This window comes from Thunnus maccoyii, chromosome 23 (assembly GCF_910596095.1).
Source record: "Thunnus maccoyii chromosome 23, fThuMac1.1, whole genome shotgun sequence".
Classification (NCBI taxonomy): domain Eukaryota; kingdom Metazoa; phylum Chordata; class Actinopteri; order Scombriformes; family Scombridae; genus Thunnus; species Thunnus maccoyii.
In genome coordinates, this window is record NC_056555.1 from 18,790,301 (window position 1) to 18,813,668 (window position 23,368).

At 40.4% G+C, this 23,368-nt stretch overlaps 1 protein-coding gene across 14 annotated transcripts in view; it reads left to right on the top strand.

Annotated features, from left to right (window-relative positions):
- syt1a (synaptotagmin Ia) overlaps positions 1–23,368 on the top strand; it is a 204,509-nt gene that overhangs the window by 83,630 nt on the left and 97,511 nt on the right. For 13 of the 14 annotated variants that reach the window (XM_042403757.1, XM_042403755.1, XM_042403767.1 and 10 more), the window contains 2 exons: positions 7,075–7,146; positions 22,877–22,972. The gene's annotated coding sequence lies outside the window, so the exon portion shown is untranslated. The remainder of the gene's footprint in view (positions 1–7,074; positions 7,147–22,876; positions 22,973–23,368) is intronic. The other variant, XM_042403764.1, reaches the window with a different exon arrangement.

Sequence of the window (23,368 nt, forward strand, 5' to 3'; positions counted from 1 at the left end):
CAATAAATATTGCTTGACCAAGCGTTGGCCTGTATAGCAGCGTGTACCAACCACATGGGGATATTCACTGGTTTGACAAACAAGACTGTAGCATTGTGTTGAGTTACTCTAGCACCACCAGAATCAAACGTTTGACTTTGTTGTCTGGAGGATTTAAAAATGTTAACAACCAGCCACAAAACTGCCACAGTATTTCCTGTTTAGAAGATACCATGAGCCCTTTATGTCTTCTGCAATGGATTACCCATCTCTAGAAGGATATTATACATGCATGTATGTAAGAGAAAGCCAGCAGGAAGAGGCTGCTCATTATGTCCATATTGCATCGGCTAATATGTTTTGGAGGACTCGTAATGCCATTTGGATTTTGTTCTTATTGCATGTGTCTGGAAAACGTTCATTGGCAACATTTTTCAGTTGCTTTCCCGGTCAAGTCAATTTTATTTGTTCAGCCCAATATTACAAATCATAAATTTGCCTTAGGGGGCTTTACAATCTGCACAGCAATACAGTATCCTCTGTCCTTAGACCCTTGATTCAGATCAGGAAAAACTCCCTAAGATACCTTTAATAGGTGAAAAAATGGAAGAAACCTCTGGAAGACCAACAGAAGAGGGATCCCTTTTGCAGGAAAGACATGAAATAGATGTTTGTACAGAATAGACCAGATAAATTTACAGAAATACAGCATGGAGAAACAGGATGACAAAATTATAGATGTATTTTCCCAATATCATAATCTGCTTCTGAAGCAATTGTGGTCATTGTAGCCAAAGCGGTTAAAGCTAAGCAACCTAAACACTTTAAAGGGGTTGTCCAGCAATTTAGTGATGCATTTTCCTAAAGTTGGGGGACTCAAGAGACAGATTGAATAAAAAATGGTTAATAAAAAGTTAATGTCTTACATGTACAAAGTTTTGTCCATTTTAAGGCAAAGCTATAAAGAAAATCATAGATAAGATGACAAATGAGGCCTTTAATAAGAGCTCATAATTGGCCATTGCCCTACAGCAACCTGAGAAGCGGTAATTATTTGAGAACTTGTTTCGCAGAAACAGTTTTTCTTTAATCACAGCAGATACCTGAGAGCTGCATGTCATCTCCAAAGTTTCCTCTCCTCACCGACAGTGAGTCACCCCCAAAGTACCTTGGCACAAGGAGTAAACAAGGCTGCCTCTGTTCATCAAGGTAATCTTATTTGCTCAGAGGGCAGTGTCTGTGCAGGACAGCACACTGCCACGAGGATAAAGGCCCATGCTGGAGATATTTTGATCCCTGTTTTTCATCTTAAAAGGAGACTGGACGGAGTGGTATTGCAGCTGAACATGTGTAGACACAAATCTGTGTGATGTCATTGAACATGAAGGGTGACCCGCAAAGCTGTATGGCAAAATCTGTGGGAGGCCACTTGTGGGGAGGCGTGTGTGGAGTGTTAAAATTAAAGCATTTTCACCTGTAGCTTTAAACAAAAGTATACCCAAGACCAATTACTTACCTTTTTATAAAACCTAACCTGTGACTGTTGTAATTTGAAATGGCTGTCTCTGCATGAGGGGAGTTTACCTTTCAAAGTGATCTCCAGGGTTCATAATTACTCTCCCAGTGAGCAGACATCAAAAACAGAAGGAGAGGATTGCAATTGTGTCACAACAGAATAACTCAACCTCCACTACCACAGCTGCTACAGAGCCTGCATTTTTTACCCAGGTGCAGCATGTCTCTAACCAAGACTCGATTCAAACTCTTTGGTGTGAATAACAGCAGGCGGGGTGTTGTTGTTGATGGGGGGGGGGGGGGGGGGGGGATAAGAAATGCATGAGAATATTGAGTGAGTTTTCTCGCAAAAATAGAACTGTTAAAAATGATAAAACACAAGTCTGAGTCTCGGCTTGCAGCTTTACCGGGTGTCATGTTTTTTTTTTTTTCATTTCTCATTCGTTCCACCATTGGGTGTCAATCTCTGCACCTTGTAACATTTATACTTCACTGTCACTCAATATTTTCAGCAAACTCGGTGCAGTGCAGAACCAAACCTTATTATGGACAACAGAACAACGCATCTGGGTGAAAGCAAAGGGTGAGAGACCGCATGTGGCAAAGAGACGGGAGGAAGATCTCGAGAAATGAGTAGAAAGGGAACGACAGCATGTATTTTTATGAAAATCTCAGTGGGGCTCAAAGATCATGCAAGGATGATCTATCTCCTTGTTCTTTCAAGACATCATAGTGGAAGAATATGTGAGATTTCTATCTATTTGAGATAGAAATGTAAAGTTATGGGGTAGGAGCTGTTACATAAAGCAAGTAAACATAAAGTGGCAGTGAAATTAAAGCTTCAGCTATAAACATGTTCACTGTTTTTACCAGTGGAAGCATCTCCCTTGCAGCAGATGGAAAGCCTGGTGGAGACCCATGCACATAGAGATTTACCTTATGTAGATGCTCTGCACAGGGGAGCGTGGTTGCTGTGAGGCATGCTGGGAAACAGTTGCTAAGCACTTTAGTGGCATTCATCTTTGTAGTAGGACACACATTGATGGTGTGTCGAAGCACAAAGAATCGAGCACTGCCCTCCTCATTCATTCACAAATAGGCTTTCTAATATTAAATATACTATGATGTGTGCCTCAGTGATTTTTTTTTACAAAAATATTTCTTCTTCTTTGGTGCCATTGATACCACATTCATTTTATGGCGCTTTTAAAGAAGGGAAGGCTCCTCTCTGACACTGAGCTTGTCAGTGGTGATTACATTTGCACAGTCGGTGATTATAGCTGCTGTCATGGACAGTAGGCTAATAATGCTACAGGAATCTAGTGGTGAGTAAAAGAAAATTTTTTCTACATACGCTAAATTAGCCCAATTGAAGGGGAAGGAGACATGTTTCTTAGTTCTAATCATGGTTCATGATATCAGTATCTTATATGGCTGGTACATGGGCCAACCCATGCAGCTCATTATTTCTCATTAGCCCCACTTTTTCAGTCTGTTACTGCTGTTTTTAACTTGCAAGGCATGGTCTGGGGATGATAGTGTGGGTTGGTCAGTCCACTACCTTGGCCTAGACTGAATTATTGGATGGATTGCCATGAAATTTTGCACAGCCATTGATGATCCCCAGAGGATTAAGTCTACTGACTTTGGCTATCCCCTGACTTTTCCTCTAGCGCCATCATGAGTTTATGTATTTTGGTTGTTATATTGGATGTATTGCTATGAAATTTGGTGCACACAATCATGTTTCCCACAGGATGAATTGTAATGACTTTAGAGATCCTTTAGTTTTTTGTTAGCGCCATCATCAGGCCAAGGTTTAGTTTAGTTCATGACCAAATACCACCATACATTCCCATTTGCCTCAAATTGTGTTTAGTGATGATTAGAAAATATTACCATGCTAACAAGTTCAACTAAGATGAAGAACATGGTAAACATTACCTGCTAAACATTAGCATAGCATGTTGACATAGTGAACATGTTAACATGGCTGACAGCACTGCTTCTGTCTGTCAACAACCACTTGCGGTTTAGTGTTACAGCAATCACCATCAAACTACTGGCTGGTGTGTTTCTGGTGTAAAGCATGCATGAAGATACACATAAACCCAATCTTCAGTTTTTTTTAAAAAACTCCCAGTTTCAGAGTGGAAAGTGGTGCACATATTCTTTTTGTGGCGCCACATCATTTATACATCTGGACCCAGCTGACATATCTGGGGCTTTGCTTTCTGCCTCGCTGCCTATCAGAGAGGAGAAACACTCTTTTGATTGGCAGGTTAAACTCTTCAAGGTCAGCGTGCTCTACAGCTCACCCTCTCAGTGTAGATTACTGTGGTAATATCTCTCCTGTCAAGTGTCTCCCATCCCCCCAATGACTGGTTCTCAGTCTACACTCAGATGTAAAGATGGTGTCCTTGCTTCCTCATCATGTCATTACATAAGCTACTGTACAGGTTGTTGAGCATGGATATCGTACTGTGTGTTACACTTGCCGTATCTGGAATGCTGTGAGAGAAATGAATGTCATTTCTACTAGTGATATCAGAGTGGGGTTGGGGAAGCGGGAATGGCTTGTGGTTGCATGATTGCAGGCTCAGATATTGGCAAAAAATCGGGCAGGGGTCCATATTATTCATGAACTGCATCATTGACGTTGGCCTCTGCTTACGATTCCATTCATAGCATGTGCTACAAGTGAATAAATGATGGAAACTACTTATGGATGGAATAGGTTAGTCTGCTGCATAAATGTGCAAGTTTAACATGTGGATGATGGAGGTGAGACCTGCATATGTATCTAGGGAGAGACATTCAAGAGAGCAACAGAGAGGTGGACAAACACTTCAAAACAGAGAGCTATTAAGAAGAGGAATTGTTATTCCAGAGTCCCAGTATGTTTGAAAAGTGGTGAAAAAAAAATTGATGAGCAGAAGGATTGGAGGAGAAAATGTGAAAACACAGCAGGAAACGGGAACTGTGTTCTATGAAGCCTCACAAAAGAATGTGTGCAGATGGCTGTTGAAAGTCACAAAGGCAAATACTCTGTTGCGAGCGACTAATATCACGATGACATGCTCATTGTGTTCCGATCATGCTATTTGTTATGCATGCATATTTAGCAGCGCATTTTCAATGATGACGCATCATTGATTTGTGAACAGGAATATAGTGCGACTTGCTGTCACCACAGCCCCGCACTCTGTATGTGATTTACATGCAAGAACAGCTGGAACGTGTGAGAAACTGTTGAGAGCAGCCCCTCAGTTCCCAGTATGGACCCAATATACAGCTAATATATGACGTTATCAGGGAAAATAAAATGGGATGACATGTAAACACCCCAAAAAAACCCAGCACAAAATGTTTCTGAATTCTTTACAAACAACAAATACAAAAACCCTGCTACACTTAGCAATAAAACTGTTTGTTTTATTATATTAAATGCTACAGAATGAGTTTAATGAGTGACATGAAAATATAGCATAATCTATAATATAAAAAACTTACTATATGTTTCATAATACCATCATTTTTTAACTAATATGCTGACTATCTATGGGGAAAATAAAGAAAAGAATCGCACACCAGCATAATGAATTTGAATATGTTTGAATTTGACTGGTGCTGTGTAAAATTGTATTTATTTACCTTTTCACTTTCCATCATAATTTTGTATTCTGATAAGGCATGACAGGTGCATTGAAATGTGAATGAATGCGCTGTTTCCTTTTATACTCCTGCCAAGTAGAGGTAATGGCTTCTAATCTGTGCATCACTTGGTCGGTAAATACACTTTTCACAGTATGAGGGGGATAATGAATGGCAAATCATCAGTAGTCAGACCACATTCACACACAACTGCAGCACAGCAATGTTGGATATTTGTTCTCCACTAGTTGTGGGACCTTAGAACAAGGATGTTGGTTGGTGGATTGGTCGATTAGTCTGTCTGTCCATCGAACTTTGGCTCAGAAGTGGGATCTCTCAACAACTACTGGCCAGATTATCATGAATTGTCTTATGGAGGGAGTGATATTCATGACCCCAAGGAGATGATTCATGATGATTTGCTAACTTCCTGATCTTTTATCAAGTTTTACATCATTATTTACATCAACAAACACTTTGGTCTTGGTATCTAGAAAATCAATGGCCAAATTTCCATAAAATTTTCAGTGCATATTCATAATTCCTAGATGGATGATTTATAATGATTTCAGTGACCTCCTGACCTTTCTTTTAACATCACTATCAGGCCAAAATGTAAATTTCCACGCAAGAAACTTGTCAGATTTCTATAAAATTGACTGAATCCTTTCATGCTCCCTAGAGGATGAATGTCGTTGGTTAAAGTGCTAAATTGGATTTCTGGCTGTTTAGCCAGCTACCAAAACAAGAACAAACAAATCCCTTTGATTACTGTAGGTTATTTGAAAAGTCTGGTTTCAAGTGGTCCAAAAGGATACCTAAATAAAGTCTAAAGATGAAACCGATTCTTGTCTTACAGCGACTTAAAATGATAATCATGTTTATTTTTGTAATAGTTCTTATTAAACATCACTGTATCTACCTAAAACCGCTAGACGACAATCCGACTCATGTGTCGCTACTGTTACAGAACAATATGTTATACTGAATTTAGTACCTCTAGGTTTAGGTTTGATTTCCATTATGGCAAAAACTACTTGTAAGCCTCCAAATCACTACAGCTCTCCTAAAATAAATAAGAGCTGCAGCTAATTTTCTGGATTTTCAACTAACCATTTTTTGTACAAAATGTCAGAAAAAAGTCAAAATTCTATGACAAATTTCCACAGTTTGAACAGATTTCTTTAAATCACCTACTTTGTCTGGCTAACAGTCCCAAATCCAAAGACATTCAATTGTCAGTTCTATAAAAATTAACCAAATCAATCAACAATTCCATTAATCAACTAATTATTTAATTACCAGAGCTTAAACCCATCTGAGAGACTTAACATTGCATTGATATCCTCATTAGAGTAATGTACAGCAGCAGCAGCAGTGAGGGTAGACAGCACCCAGACCACCACATTCCCCCACCAGGGCTGCACTGGAAAGCTTCCCGCACCTCCACAGCAGGCAGCATCTGTTGAGAGGAGATCCCCAGCTGCTGTCTGTACTGGTCCTCCAACACATGGCTGCTCTCCACTGGCCGTTCACTGAATACGGCCAATTGTCTGTGAAAACAGTCCATCGATAATGGATATCTGCCACCCTACCACTGACATGCACAGATTACTGAGCTCATGGAACAATCAACAGGGGCAAAAGACGTAGGTTTATTTATCTGTGCCTAGTTCCTGGATACAGCTGTTTGAGCCCATTGTGAGCTATTATTATTATTCTGGGATTTCTGATGCAAAGCAGGCATGTGCTCTTTGTCTTGTGTACCTGCAGTTAATTCCTTTTAGCATCATTTTAAAAGGAAGAGCCCCTGAAAGTATCTCAGGGACGACTGGAGCTGACTGTGAGAATCAGCATAAGATAGACTGCTGTTTTTCATTCATTTGTGCAAACATGCTCATATTTTTCCATTTTCATCTCCCCTAGATCTGAGCGACTGCTGGTGAGAGTGGAGGAAGCATTTAAAGAGACACTGCAGCAGGCATCGTTGAGTTAAAGGTTGGTCTGTCTTTCTTTTTACAAAACACTGAGAATCTATCTGCTTTTTTGCTGAAATGTCATAGGTTCTATTCAGTTTCAACCACAGTAATGTTAAACAAATACAAAAAATATGTCCTTGTTTCGTATTTTGCTTCAATCCGTACCTTTTTTGTGTTGAAACTTTAGTTAAGTTCTGTTATGCTACATTCATATTTATTTCCTGTTTTCCTTTGATGTATTCTCCCATTGCTTGATGTGCTATATTCCCCATGGTGATAATGTAAAATTCATTTAAACCTATTTCATTGTTTTGATACTGCACTGGGAATTCATCTGAACATAAATTTAATGGCTCATAAAGTGTGTTATCATTTTTTTTTCCCTTTGAGCTTTCAATACTTTTGCTACAAACAGCCTTACCACCTAGAATCTATCTGGTTGCATCTCCTAAATAGAAAGTTATGAAAAAGGAGCGCTTTCTGGGTGCAGCGTAATATTAAAACATATATTTTTCATATGATAAGCACGATGATGGAAGATGACGCACCATCGTGAATGAAAATGCGATGTAATCTGTTCCAAATAAGTTATTTGCTTTGTGCGGAGTTGCTGAAGCCTGCTTAATTGCATATTTTGCTGGTTTGATTAAAGCTTATTTGGCTGGAACATTTTCAGCCCAAACCCGAAGTGTACTGAAAACTCACAAAAGAGGCTGACGCTGTGAATAAATGACTAGAAATTAGCAAGTCTGCTTTGACCCTTGAGGACACTCTGCTGCTCAGAGAACCAATTTATGGATGTACCCACTATTTAGATGCACTGTATGGTAAACCAGCAAGCTGCCAGTTATGCAGATTGTTCTCCGCCATCCACGTGTCTTCACACTGTGACAATGGATTACATAAGGGTCCAATACATATGGGTGGAATAATGTCTTATTGATTTTACCTTACCTCAGAGGAGAATAGAATCACTAGCTGACTGTACACTACATCCACCTGCCATCATACAAGCTGTGTTATTAGCAGAAAAAGAAAAACAAGATGAATCATATGTCGTCTGGGAATCTGATGGCAACTGTTTATCATGCTGATTACCGAGCACTAAAGAAGACTAGGGACTTTGTTGTTTCACATCAACACATGCCCACGTCAATGTTAATATGGAAATGTGGTGAAGTCACATGCAGTGTTTAGTTGGATCCAGTGGTCCTGTTCATACCCTGTTTTTATGGCCAGTCGAAATTTAATTGGTTCAGCACATGTTCCTAAAGTCATACAGTACACAATTATTGCAAGTTTAGAGGCCCAATAAACAGATATTTAGACCACTATGAACAGTAGAGGTAGTGTTTTTGAATTTTTAAAAACAAGCTTGTAGCAATCTACTTGTTCCTACTGCCATATGAACACAAATTCATTTTCACAATGAGAGAGAGAGCTGAAATGATTAGTCCATTAATTGATTGGTCTAATGACAGAAAATTAATTGGCAACTACTTTGAAATGTTTATATCATTAATACAAACATAAATACCAAAACAACCACTGGTTGTGGCTTCTCAAATGTGAATATTTGCCAGTTTTCTGGTCTTCTGTGATAGGAAATTGAACATCTTCAGTTTTTGGACTGTTGGTTAAATAAAACAAGATATTTGGATGTGTTTACTCAGGCATATTTCACCATTTTCAAACACTGTATAGACATCATAGTAACGATTCATTGAGAAACTAATTGGCAGATAAATCTTTGCAGCCCTAATCCAAAAATACCAGGGCGGGTATGATATGACTGAAAGTTTTGTGACAACTATAATGGGAAAATATATAACACAATATGGAAAATGGAGACGAAATCACATGCATCGGAAAATACTTTTCACATAAAACACTGGGTATGTCTACAGTCTGAAAATAACAGAAATCACACATCTTTCTCAAGAGTCTGAGTGAAAAAGAAGGAACTCAAAAAAGAAAAATAAAGAGAGGACTCTGATTAAAATGGTGCATTGAAAGAGATTAGTTATCAGAGCACACATTCCCTACTGTGGTGAAGCAGATACATGATTCATGCTGACTTCGGCGTATGTGTTTTGATGTAACCTGGTTGTTCCGTTTGTATTTTATTGTGGATACAAACCTTTACAATCCTCCCTGCGCTGTCAAAACTCCAACCTCTCACTCCACACTTCTATGTTAAAGTCCATATTTAAACCGCCAATGCCGGTTCAGGTAGGGTTCACCGGCTATTTACGGAGGCATTGTGAGTGATTCTAGCCTTGTTAAATCCCATTTTGTTTTGTGAGCGTGGAGCTCGGCCTCCTCCAGGCATGTGAAGGTGGAGGACGGAGCCGGCACGCTGACTGGGGACCCAAAGAGCAGTTCAATTTTTCATCCTTATTGCCCATGACATATCCAAAGTGGCAGAGTGCTGTCCGCAGAGAGACGGAGGAAGTAAGAGAGGGAGAAAAAGTGAGGAGAAGCGTGGAGCTCAGATGAACTGGGAGGAGTGTAGCTCGACTTCTTCCTTATGTAGTCCTGAGCAGGGCCCCAATTTTCTTTGCTAAAACAATGCAATTCACCAGCGTCCATTAGGGCAGACAAGGTTAAACTGAGAGTCCCAGGGTTCCTGCCTCTCTGTAACTTACTCTGCCTTCAGCTTTGTCATTTATCCAGAGAATAAATGCGAGTTGGAAGCTTACAAACAGGATAAAGAGTTCATTAGAGTCCAACTTACTCCGTGACACTGGCTAAATGAAGATGTTACCCCCCACCCTCTACCCAAGTTTTTTTTTTTTTACTCTAAGCTCGAACTCTCTTTGCACTGGACTAATTTTCTCTGCTTTCTCATATTTGTTGAAACCATCTGTCATTTTAATCAAATGTGTCTGAATGTGTGTAATTGGTTAACTGATCCCAGCGCAAATTATCGACTATATTATGATTCAGACAGATTTGTGTTGATAAAAATTTTTGCACCAATCAAGTGTAATTTTAGCTGGATTTTGTTTTTGTGTGTGTAATTATCTCTTATTTTTCTCCTTAATTTCATGCACTGATTCACATCCAGAGCAAGAGATGAGATCCAGCAGATGCGAGAAGCAGAGACTGAATGGAAATTTATATTTGAGGTCCCCATATAATACTAGTCCTATGTTTCAAGCAAGCTGGTCTTTAGATTCAAATCCCTAAAGCATGTTCTGAAACACCTTTCAGCGAATCGAATAAACGATTCTGTCCGATCTGTTCAGTCACATGCAGGCGGTGTAGTGACGGAGGGCCGTGAAGGGCACTGTCAAGGTGACTTCTGGGGGTGACGAATAAAGGATGCGAGCGTTGTTAAGGGGGGCGTGATGACTTCAGAGAGGCTATGTGACTTGGACATGTTTATCAGAGAGATTTCACCTCACACTTTGCCTTTGCTTTCAGTCTCACGGTTGAGATTAAGATCTCTTGTTGTAATTATTGCTCTGTGAGGCGGCCTAATTCTGCCAAGTAGATAGCATCACACCCGTCAGGTGCTATAGAGGGTATCTGGCACCAGCTGTTCATGCCTTCTACATGTTCCGGTAGGCTGCAGTGGAAGGCAATGGCACTGTTATGTGATACATGTCTGTCGATCGAATGTCTTCTGGAGAGCTGCCAACCCACCTCCGGTTCTTTCCACCCGTAACCATAGGAAGTAGAAAGGGAAAAAAACAGACATGCAAACCCTTGGGTGTCTGGGATTTTAACACCTGATGTACAATAGGGGCATCAATCATCCTCTGCAGTCCCAAGAAACATATGGCTGGCCGCCTTTCCCCCCCAAAACACAGGTGCTTGACAGACAGAGTCAATTCTGCCTAATGAGCAATTGTGCTGCCATGTTCTGTACTATCTGTTATGCACAGTAAGGGACCAGATCTGACCAGACTGCTTTCATCAGCACGCAGACACGGTACATATCCACCCAAACACCTTTTTTGTCTGAGCTCCAAAAACTATGGTGCTCTCTTGGAATTGAAGTCCAACCCTCCAATCCAGAGCTGAAACAATTAGTCAATTCATTGATTGAGAGGAAATTAACTGGCAACAGTTTTGAGAATCGATTCATTTTGTGAATTATTTTCACAATGCCAAAAACATAGCTGGTTTTACCTTCTCAAAAATGATTTGCTGTTTTTCTTTGTGTTCTGTACTGTTAGCTGGATGGCATTTCATAGACTAGAGATTATTTATTAATCAAGGAAATAAATGGCTGATTAATTTATAATGAAAATAATTGTTGGTTGCAGCCCTATTCTCTGCTCACATTTATGCATTTCTGTAACTAAAGAGTTTTCCTCGTAAATAAAAGAAGCTCTTTATGCCACAAAGGGATTGATAGCATGACACTCTTTGAATGATGGAAGAGTTTAGGTGCTTGTTTATAAAAATATAAAGATCCCCTCCAGACATGTATTAAAACGCATAAAAGTACTCTGCTTGGAACAATGATGTGTGTCTGATTTAATTACCACCATAAATTACATCTTTTTTTATTCTATAAATATGAAAGAGATGTCTCCTGCTTCACTGATAAGTTCATTCTCAGTATTTGTGCACTGGAGGCTTCGAGTTTCTTCACCACACTCGTGTAAGTTGTATGATGGACCACGATTGGCTCCAAACTAGTTAGTATGTCACAAATCCTGTGTGTAGGCCCACCACTTAAAATCAGATTTTCAATGAAACTTTCCACTTTCAGCAGATGAATGTGAAAACTGCCTTCTTGTGTCAAACTGTGAAATGAAGCAGTGACGCTCAAACATCCGACTGTAGGAACAAGAAGAAAAACACATTTTTGAGTAGAAGGCTTTAACCCTGACTGGACCAGATTCCCAATATTCTAGACTTAGGAATGAAATCAAGAATGAAATATAAACAAGGAATCATATTGTTATTTACATGTACATACATATAAGGAGTATTACACTGATCACTTTGAACACCTATTGTAGAAGTTTCTTCTCTTCATTTGTTGTTCTGAGAACACTGTTAAACTAATGAATTGGCATTGTGGGAGCAAAGCTTATTTGTTACAAGCTGGTAGTAAATGAGCTAATATTTTTTTGTGCCTGCTTAGTTAAATGCTTCAGATATGTCAGTTATAGATCAGTTTCAGTTAATTTTGCTTTCAAAAAGTTGTGATGCAGCTTTCTTTTGTGGGAGTCAGTGGTCAGAGCTAACTTGTCTGCCCTGGTTAGCCTGACTTTTAGCTAATCCTTCTTCACCTCAAAGTGTTTTTTAATGCCTTTAGTCACAGTAGCTCTTGATGGTATAAGAGGCACTGAACTAGCTCTTTCAATCCTTAACCCTCAACCAGCAGCATATCCGTCTCAATCATTCAGCACACCAACTGGGTGATGGCCTAATAACAAAGTAACACCTACGTTGTTATTACAGATAGACTGTAGGATTAGCATGCAAGGCTAACAGTCTATCAACTGTGTGGCTTTATATCTGCACCGTGAAGTCTTTCAGAGCACACAAACACCATAAACACACCTGTCACCTGCTCAACGAGGTGCTGTTAAACCGGAGGCACCGCAGCTACACCTATGGGCTACACACAGCAAGGCACGGCTATGCTAACGATTCTAGCCACGCTAACTAGCTGCTAGCTGCTGTGCAGGTTGGTAAAATGGATCTGTCACGACTCTTTGTATCTACAGGTTGGTGCTCTTGTCAGTGTCAGAGCTTCTGTTTGAGACGCTTCAGTCAGTAAATCTGTGTTTTTAAAACTTATTTCGGGGCTGCCCTCACTTTAGTCCTGCAAGGAAGCCACCGAAATTTGGCACAGATTGATCAAACGTGAATAACGAGTTCAGTACCCAACCCTAGTATGCAAATTAACTCATAGGCCGACATGTGTAACTGGTCAAAAATATTCTCAGTGGTTAACATCCCTAGTCAGATAATAAACCAATCAACACTACCCACTGCAAACAACCTATTTCACAGGAGAGCTTTTCGCCTGAGTAACTGAATGACTTCAGACACTCGGATCTATCGCCTTCACTCAGCGGTGGAGTATGATCATTATTTTGTTAGACGCTGTCATGAGGCTGACCAGTTAGACTGTGGGTGTTTGGATAAGGAGTGAGATTTCTTTTCATCTTAAAGCTTGAATGAGCCAAAGGAAACTACTGTAGTCTGTTTGATCACAATTTAAAGGAAGAGGAATTAATTAATTTCCTGTAATTGTAGTGGAATGGCAGGCAATTAATTACATGCTAATCCATTTTAGTTAAGCCACCATCCCTGGTGAAGAATGTGGGTGTCTGTGTTTGAGTGCGATCTGGTTTGCTTGTATGTATTTAAAGTGTGTATGTGCTCGTGCGTCCACGTTTGTATGTCAGTGTATGCGGACGTGGGTGCAGGACGTTATCATTCTGCTGCAGCTTATGGATCTATAGAAGTCATAAAGAAACAGCTGAATACTGAATATCAATCAGCTGTTTGGTCTTTAAAATGTCAGAACATGGTGAAAAATGTTTATCGCTGTTTTCCAAACCCCAAGATTCAACCTAAAATGTTTTGTTGTTGTCCTGATGAACAGTCCACAGCCCTAAAAATATTCAGTTTACTACCACAGAGCACTAAATAAACCAGAAAGTATTCACATTTCAGAAGCTGGAACCAGAGAATTTTAGCATTTTTTCTTAAAAAAACTACTCAAATCGATTATCACAAGAGTTGGCGATTAATTTTCTGTCGATGGACTACTTGATGAATCGACCAATCGTTGCAGCTTTAAATCGTAGGCCTCATTGGTATTCATTTAACATTGATTGTGCCAAGTTGCATTCCATACATGCCGTGAATGTGAGATTGCATTTCTGCCTTGGAGTTGTTGTTGGCGTGTTTATATGTCAGTTTGAGCAGAGGAGCCAGTGCTGTTCAGTGGTGGATCGTGACTTTCCTGTCTGTGTGGGAGCTGCTGCTACTCCCACGCATCTCTCTCTCTCTCTCCCTCTCTCTCTCTTTGCTCTCACTCCAAATCCGCTGGTCTTTAACATCAGCTTATTTCTCACTTAACCACCAATACACCGTATGGCGCAACCATCGGTAAGCAAAGCCATAGGATGTCTCTCTTCACAATAGCTTAATTCCATGTTTTTTTTCGAACATATAGGTATTATCAAATCACTTGGAGATTAATGTGACTACAACAAGGTGCTATGATATATCCATGCAAACAAAGCTATAACATAATGTATACCTTCTCTCCCTCCCAAGCACACACACACAGGCGTGCTATATTCTATTGTGTGGACAAGTATCGCACAAAAGTACACCAGCATTATGTTTTCTGAGGATGCAGTGTGACTTATTTAATGAGACCGTGAAAATACCTAGAAAAAAATATGGTATTTACATTGAATTTGATGCATAATGCATGTGATCCCTAGTCACATTTTCAATTTATATGCTAAAAAAGAGCCTCTGATAAGTAGAACGTACAAAGGGCAATGTTTTCCGATGACAACGCAAAACAAATTTTGCATATCATGAAATTTCACTCTCGCTGACCTTGGAGGCTCTGTGTGGCTGGGCAGTAACGGGGGTTGCTAAGGTAATTTAATTAACAGACCCTCCACAAGCAAGGGTAATTACTGCTCTCTAAATCCCCACTAATCCCCCTTCTGAGTCCCCTACACAGACTCGGCCTGGGGTGCTTTAACAGGCGGCGCTGACTCCTTGATCCCGTCCCAGACAGGGGTCCATGATGCTCCTTGATGGTTTTGTTTATGTGTTAGATGTGTACTCTCAGTCCGAAGGGCTCCGGTCATCAGTCTCGATGAATTCCTCTCACGCTCGCTCTCCCCCATCCTCATACGTGCGAGTCAAGGGGACTCTCAGGTCAAAAGGGCCACTCATCTTCCCATAAGAATGTCGTAATTATCACTGCTGGGATGAGCAGGATGTGTGACCTCTGTAAGCAGCAGCGTCTGGTGGCTGGAGTTAGAAGAGAAGCAGAGGAGATAAAGGCTATACTGAGCATGCAGATTGGGCTTTCTCCTGAAAACAATTGGAGTCATCAGTTGTCCTCCTCTGGGTTTATGTTTAAACGAAAGTAATAAACAGCTAAATAAGTGAGATTAGTTGATTTTCCAAAGCATATTTATAGATTTTATAGGTTTTAGATTATTTTATACCCTCCAAGAAGCAGCTGGAGTGTGAATATCAATTGACAGAGGGCTGCACTAATCAATATATTATATTAACAGTGGATTAAATGAAATGAAAGGTGTCATTCATAGTGACAAACAAAGAACTATCAGCCAGCTCTACGAGGTGTTTTAGTGTCTTTTAGCTCATTGTTTTGGTTTTACTGCCCACTTGCAACTTTACTGTTTTAGTTTACACTTCCTGCTACCATCAACTTCATTTCCAGATGCAGAAGGCAGCTGTTTTCAGAGAAAAAGCTCTGATAAACTCACTGTTCACTACCTGCCCAACACCAAACGGCTGATAGACAAAGTTGGCGATTAGCTGGTGAACATGATGGAGTATTTAAAGAGCCGGATATTTTCCTCAGAAGACCAAAAGAGACCTAAAGACACAGTGAATAGTGGCACTGCCCCAAAATGGCCGAAAAGATTAATTAATGCAATTAATTGGATGTTGTTTTGAAGACGCTCCTAGTATGTTAATTCAAAGATGCTCTGGCAACTCTATTCATGCAAGAAATTACCATTTTCACATTGTAACCAAATTTCTGTGTTCACCAGCAATATGTTTTACAATATGAAATGCATACCATGATAATTTAGCTTGACAAGATAATAATACATATAATGAAAGTAACAAATATGACTTTGATAACACATTACAATGATTGGAGAATAGCTGTCTAGAAGTTGGAAAATCAAACGCTTATTATATGCTGATGAAGTAAGCGTATGCAAATTGTAGTTGATTGGATAAAACATTAAAAACCACGGTGATGCTCCTTTAAGTAACCGAAGAAACCCGCCGGAGCTGTTAGCAATTTAAAAATGGAAAATTTAGGGCAAACAAGCAGCTCCTTGGTCTTCCTCCGCTCCTCTTGTGACCTCAGATGACAGCCAAACATCTGTGTGACATCAGTGGCATTGGCAAGTGTTACTGACCCCAGCAGGTGTTGTGTGTGTGTGTAACTGCGTGCATGTTTGTGCATGTATATGTGTGCGTGTGTGGAGTTTATGTACAGTATCTGCATCATGCATGTGTGTGTGTGTAAGTGAGAGAAGCCGGATGGTGGTGAAAAGGAGCACCTGTGTGTATTGAAAAGAGTTCTCTGAATAGCTCCATATTTGAACAGCCACTTATCCGCCGATAAAGCTGTAAGTGATTCGTGGCAGCTTCCTGCCTGCGGTAGAGAGAGACAGAGAGTGAGAGAGAGAAAGAGAAAGAGAGAGAGAGAGAGGATGAGGGGGGGAGAGAATCAGAGAGAGATTAAATGAGAGCATCAGCTGTAATTAGGGCTGCTTTCCTCCATTTGGAAGTGCATGTCTCTGTCTCAGAGAGAATTAGCACTGGATACTCTGGGTGGATCAAAGCAATACAATTTGAAGGCATTAAAGGGGAGATACAGATTTTTTTTTTTTTTTGGAAGAAATGCAGAAATGCCGCTTAACATCACAGATGGAGACAAATAAATAAAATGTCACTAGTGGCTCCCAGAGCAGGAAAGAGTGTTAATTAGAAGATACTGTACATAAGATTTCAATGTCACTTAATGATCCTTTAACATTGCAATAGTACAATGACAGTAATTATTACCTTTTAGATGGTCATTTAAATGTAGCACAATTTGTGTACAGTTTAGTCTAGCCATTAAAGGTTTGTATAGATGAGTTATAAAAGCTACAGTACGTACTTCCAGTCCTGAAGCTCCTCATCCTCTCTCTTAGTGGTTGAATAAGACCAGTGATTTGCAGTGTCCAAAGGTGACCATTCAAATGCTCCTGACATTTGGGAAATTGTCCCTTTTTGTTCACCCATATCCTTTTATTTCATCACTTTTTTTCTTCTAAATGCCATTTCGCCCTTTTCGTTCCTCTTTCACCCGGTTGATCTCTCTCCTCTTTCATTTTCCTCTCTCGTTCCATCTAGGTTGAACACTGACAGGCCCCTGCTTTGACTTTTTTTTTTCATTCTTCTTCTTGCTTTTTCTGGTCATGTTCCTTGTCTGGTTCTTTTGAAATGTTGAAAAAGTGCCACTTCCGTTCTCCTACGCAAAAAACTGAGATGATGAAGGTTTCTGTCGCGAGGAGAAGGAATAATGATTGTTTGTTTTTCTTTACAGGGGTGTTGACGTAGATGCTTTAGAAGGTGTTGACTCTTGTTGAATTTCAGTCAGTGTTACATTTGGATCAGCTTTCTGTCAGTCATAACTGAGAAGTGGAAGATTTATCCTATACTGAATAGTTTGTTAAATGACATTGAAATGATCATTGGTATATTTAACACAATTATGGCTCATAACTAGCACTCCATCCTGCTATGGGAACAACTGGTTACATTCAACATTTTATTTATCAGTCTCCATCTATGATGTAAAAGGGGATGCTATGCACATTTCCAGATCTATATATCTATATTTATATTCTGGGCTCTGCTGGAATATCTTTGCATGATTTACAATTATTTAAAGTTACTATAAGTAACTTGTAGCTAGTTATGAAACAGTCTCATGATGCCTCTGACGCATCTATATGACCTACATAAGCAAACAAGACCATCAGGGAGAAGATTGACTGTTTCTATATAGTTATGCTAAATGTCTGCAACCAGATTTAGTGTGAATGCAGCTTTACGTGTAAACTAGGTGTATGAACGATACTAGAACAAAGTTTACTTTGCTTCACCATCGTCATATTACAATTATCAATCTTACATAGCCACAAATAGATGTATAACCTCATCACTATGCATCCAGTAAACAGCTGTGTTGAAAAAAGAAAAATAGTGTTAAAAATAAATGGCATCTTTCTTTGACTCGCTTCCAAAACAAATGCACACGCTAGCCAGATCTTTATGACACAAGGCAGCGGTGCTCATGGGAGATGCAGTCTTCATTTCGGGAAAACACTACAACTTTTGTCCACAAGGGCCCCTAAAATCAACACAAAATGAAAGTTCCTTGTAGTAACTTTTACTTATACTGTCTCTTTATGCAGCCCCTCTTTTTCTTGCTCTTTATTCAAAGTGGAAGCTTCTCAAATACAGCACCAGTCGAAAGTTTGGACACACTTTCCCATTGTGTCCAAACTTTTGACTGGTACTGTACATCTGTACATGCTCGAGCCCAAATCCAATCCGAAATATGTGAGTGGCAAACGCAAATAAACAAAGACACAACCTTAGCAACAAAGGCTACAGAACAGATGGTCGTTTGTGGGCGTTGCCCAAACTGTCTGACATCATCACAAGGACAAGCCCAAGGACATTTTTACATATGTACACCTCATGTTTTGGATCTTAAGCTATGTTTGACATAAACATTCGACATCATAACAGTATATAAATAACAGAAAATCACAAAAAGCATGTTATATCCTCTCTAAGTGGTATTTCTGTGTTGCATTTCTCAGAAGTCACCTGTCTCTAGGCTATACTGTGACTGTGACATCTTTTAACTTGAGGTTCAAAGTTCATTCTTGACCTTAGGAAGAGCAGCTGAGAAAAGAATCTCACTACAGGGTCCGTGTTGTAGCTGTTCTGGAGCTTTGAAGCTATATTTTCAGGCCACCATGGAAGTAGTACTCAGAAACAAAATGGAAATTTAAACATCTACATTAGCATGACAACTGGTGAACTCCATCTAGTAATAAACACTTCAGAGCAGCTACTGGGCTAATGCTAATGGGCCTTGTGGTGAGACTGTTTACTCAATCCTTTCAACACACTCATACACACATGCACTACAAAATAGTATCTAGTACTCCAGTAGCTAAAGTGAAATAAGAATTTAATGGACTCTGGATGCGAGACACGTGACCACTCGAAGGTTTCCATTTAGTAGAGGAAATATTGATTCTCTGCAGCAGAGAATAGCATGTTCATGCTACATAAATCTTCATCTCTTGAGTTTTTGAATGCATCTTGTTGTTGTTTTAACATACACGGATATCTGCTGCACCTTTACAGCTCAGTGACGTCCACGGAGGGCAGAAATGTGCACCCAGAGATCCAGTTCAATCATTAGCGGTTTCACAGCTGCCGGTTTTTCCTGTTCAGAGAGCCATTAATCTCAAAACAACTCATATGGAGACTTTCCGGAGTGTTCACTCTCTTTCTCAGAGAGAGTGTTTGGCCAAAACTATTATCTTCCAGCCAGTTTACGTTTGCAGGGGAGATAAGCTCAGTGGTGTTGGAGGTGGGCAATTTCCAACCCCTGGCTGCGATAGCGAATGACCTCTGCAGTGCTGAGATGTGTGTTTGGCCGACTTCGTTGGGATAGACAACAATATTCTCTATAGAGGATGGCCTGCACCGCTCAGCATGGTTGCACTTCTTCCTCTGCTCATTAGGGTTGAACCATATGACTGCTGGGCCACAAATCTGCTCCAGGCACATCACCTTACCCAATAATCGCCCCCCCTCTATGGCCACACAACACAATACACGTAACACACACACACACAGCAACTGAACCAAAGCTTATGTACAGAAGAGCAAGCTGTGCAGTGTCCAGGCAGGGTGTTAGTTGGTAATCATTAACACAGACTCCCTGTTTGCTTTGCCTCTGCCCTGCCTGTATGTCTGTAAGCCTTTATGTATGTGTGTGTTGTCAACAGTGCCATGTGTCTCACTGTGCTATATCAGCCCGTGAACTTTATTTACACACTGGGTCTCTCCATCGACACACATCTGCACATACATCATGCATTTTAACATCTGTTCATGCCCACGGTTGTATATCTCTCAGAGTTACAGTTTGCAGCAGCCGTCCTTTCCTCCAGCATCTCGCAAATGAGTGTAGTAGACAGATTAAACTGTAGAGTATGAAAATGGATACCAGGCTCATGATTAATCCGTAGACAAAAGAAGCAAACAAACAAGGTAAATTCAAGGATTTTCCTGGGGGGGAGGATTGATTGGATGCGAGATGACCCATCAAGGAAATGAGTGCATGGCTGATTGTGGCTGGAAGGGCAGACAGGAAACAGAGACGACAAACACACCAGCAGGGTGCTGTAGATCTCTTAATCATAGATTACAGTAAAAACTTTTGTTTTTCTTGTTAAGCTTTCAGTATGGCCTAGTTTTAGTGTTACAGATTAATGGACTTGATTGCAATCCACTTCTCAGGTTTGGTCCGAACTACCAGGCATGTATCCCGCTGCTGATGTTCGTAATCAAAACTTTGAAACTCTGCCTTTTCAATAAATGTACATATTATATGACGAAAATGTAGCTACATCCCAGAACAAAGCTGTGATATGCCTCTGCCATGGTACACGTTATGTAACATAGTGCTAGACATGGCACAGATACTATAACATGATAATGACCAAAGCACAAACTGTGCAGGGCTACTCTGGTGGTACAAAAAATCTGAATTCTGTCAGTGTGAGTACATGAATTTGAGCCATGTAGGATTATGAAGCCTGATTCTTCAATGTTCTCTTTTTTCTGCTTTTATCTGAAATGATTTTGTCACTCAAACTAAACGTTATTAAAATATTAAAAAGTTTTGAGAGTAAATGTACTGTAAGTCCATCTATTCAGCACTAAGTATTACTACTTTTACTGATATAGGATACAATAAGTGCATTACTCTAATAAGCATTCAGAAGACTAAAATGAATCAAAGGAGTTACTATTGTCAAAGCCATCACCAGTATTGATTTCGATAATATTGATGCACTGCAATACAGACAAATTACTGGACTACATCCACAATGAGGATGTCCTGACAGGACACACAGACTCTAAATGCTATAAATAAACCACCCAATGACTCAGTGACTCAAAATGCAGCACTGTCTAGCAGTCTCCTGTAAACATGTCTCCTTTATTCCCCAAATTATTACCATTAATCAAGGCTCTCTGTTTGTGTGCCTTTGATTGGCTTTAATTCATAAATTTGGGGTATGATAAATGTTGCAAGGAACCTAATTGGACAAGCTCGAAAGAATGGCCTAACCAGGGAATAGTTTTTCCTGTTAAACATGCAAGCAGCAAAAGCGTTACTTTGCTGCAGTGCACACAATTACCATGTGGTAAGCAAATGGTGAATTAGCCTCAGGTAGGGATGCTAAGCTTTTTTATTTTGACAAACATCTTGCATGGCTGCTCGTGTTTAGACAGTGTTTAACATTTGAGAAATTTGGCTCAACTTGTCAATTGAATAAGGATGAGAATTTGTGGGAAAACACGTTTCTATTCCCCAAAGTATCTAAAAAAATATTGTTTGGTAATGGCACAGGATGTGAGGTATCATGTCGGCATTAATGGTATTAATAGAAACCTCTCTATACTGGTCTGCATCCTGCCTGGTATAAAAACAACAATCTCTGCCAGGTTTTCCAGTAATAAAACTTAAAACATGGCTCCACCTTTGAATTTCTTCTCTGGATGTATGCTGCATTACTCTGTGCCAGGCTATAACTCATGGTCAGCTCATCTGACTTAATGAGTCAACAACCCTGTGACTGAGACTCTATGAATGCATCTATAAAAAAAAAACATCGGTCTCATGGCTGAAGACTGAAGCTGGCAGTGCGCTTAAGTGCTTTTGCATTCCATGCCAATAAAGCACCATTAAACATCCACAGCTCCATCAGGTCAGGTACTGTTGGCCTCACTATGTCCATACTAGTGGTCAAATGAGACTCTACTGTTTGGCAGATTCTTGCTGCCGGTCCTTCTTTTCCCTTTGCATCTGCTACCCCCTCCCTGGGAGAGCCAGGTGCCACATCTGGTCGGGCTAAGAGTCGAGGGGACGCCAGGCAGCTCCTTGAGGCAGAGCATTAGCATACACTTACTCTGGGAATGCCCTTGACTAGCTGTCTGAAGAATGGGACGTGAGCAGCATGAAATACACCAGTGTGAGAGAGAGAGAGACGGGAAGAGGTGGAGTGAGACAGAAAGATGGAGAGGAGAGAATAAAGAAGAATAAATGTGAATGAGCAGCTGAGAGTCTGGGTGATGGCTTTAAAAAGGGAGTCAGGAGTGTAATTATATACAGCATGAATGCCTCATTGCCATTATTCATTAATCATCTGATGTTATTAGGTTTTCACGAGGAGCTTTGTCTTATTCCAAGACCAAATCTCCTCTGAAATGCTCCATAAACCAAGAATAAGTTTGTTGATGATGTGCAGACATGCACATGTAATAGTACCTCTGACTGATATTTGTTTTCATGGAGCAGAAGGTGTGAGTGGGTGGGGAAAATGTCAGAAAATAGTGAGCTGAGAGATAGAGGGGATGTGTGCATTTTGTCTGACAGAAGAAGAGCAAGCGAGGGAGAGAGAGAGAGAGAGAGAGAGAGAGAGAGAGAAGTTGGGGGAGGGGGCTGGAGTAGGTGGGCGGGAAGAGAGGAGGCGAGTGTCACGGACAGAGAGAGAGGGAAGGAATAGCGAGCTGCGAGCTTGCCGGAGCTGTTGACTGGGTGTTTGAGTGTGTGATCGTGAGTGCTTCCAGAGCCGTCGTGTGAAAAAAAAAAAAGGGACACCGCTTTCTGAGCGTTTTGTTTTTTCTTTTTCTTTCCTTTTTTCTTCGTAAAGTGCCACATCGAGGTCCCTCAGCAAAAGCAGAACTTAAAAGCTGAACCCCCTTCCTGGGATTGTGAAGAGGACCCAGGGAAGAAAGCGTGCTGCCAGGTAAGAGAAGGAAAAAAACCAAAACAACAAAACGTGGTTACAGCATGGTTATACAGTCAGATATTCCTTTACTATTGAGCTCTCACCTCCGTTTGGTGCTTTGAAAATCTTATATGTCATGCCTGGTTGAGATGGAGAGAACGTGCTGTTTTTTGACGTGTGCACATGTGTGTGAGCATGTCAGCAAATATGGCTCTCAGGACACCGTAATGTAATTGTGATTGGAAGAGTCAGGTCGGATGGCGAAGGAAGAGGAGGAGGAGGAAGTGTCTTTTGGGTAGCAGCTCATCCAGGATGACAGATGTCAGGGGATGTCAGATTCACAATGACAAAGGGGATTACTGAAAGAGGAAAAAAAACTAATTTCAAAGATTGGATCAATTTTGGAGAAACTGG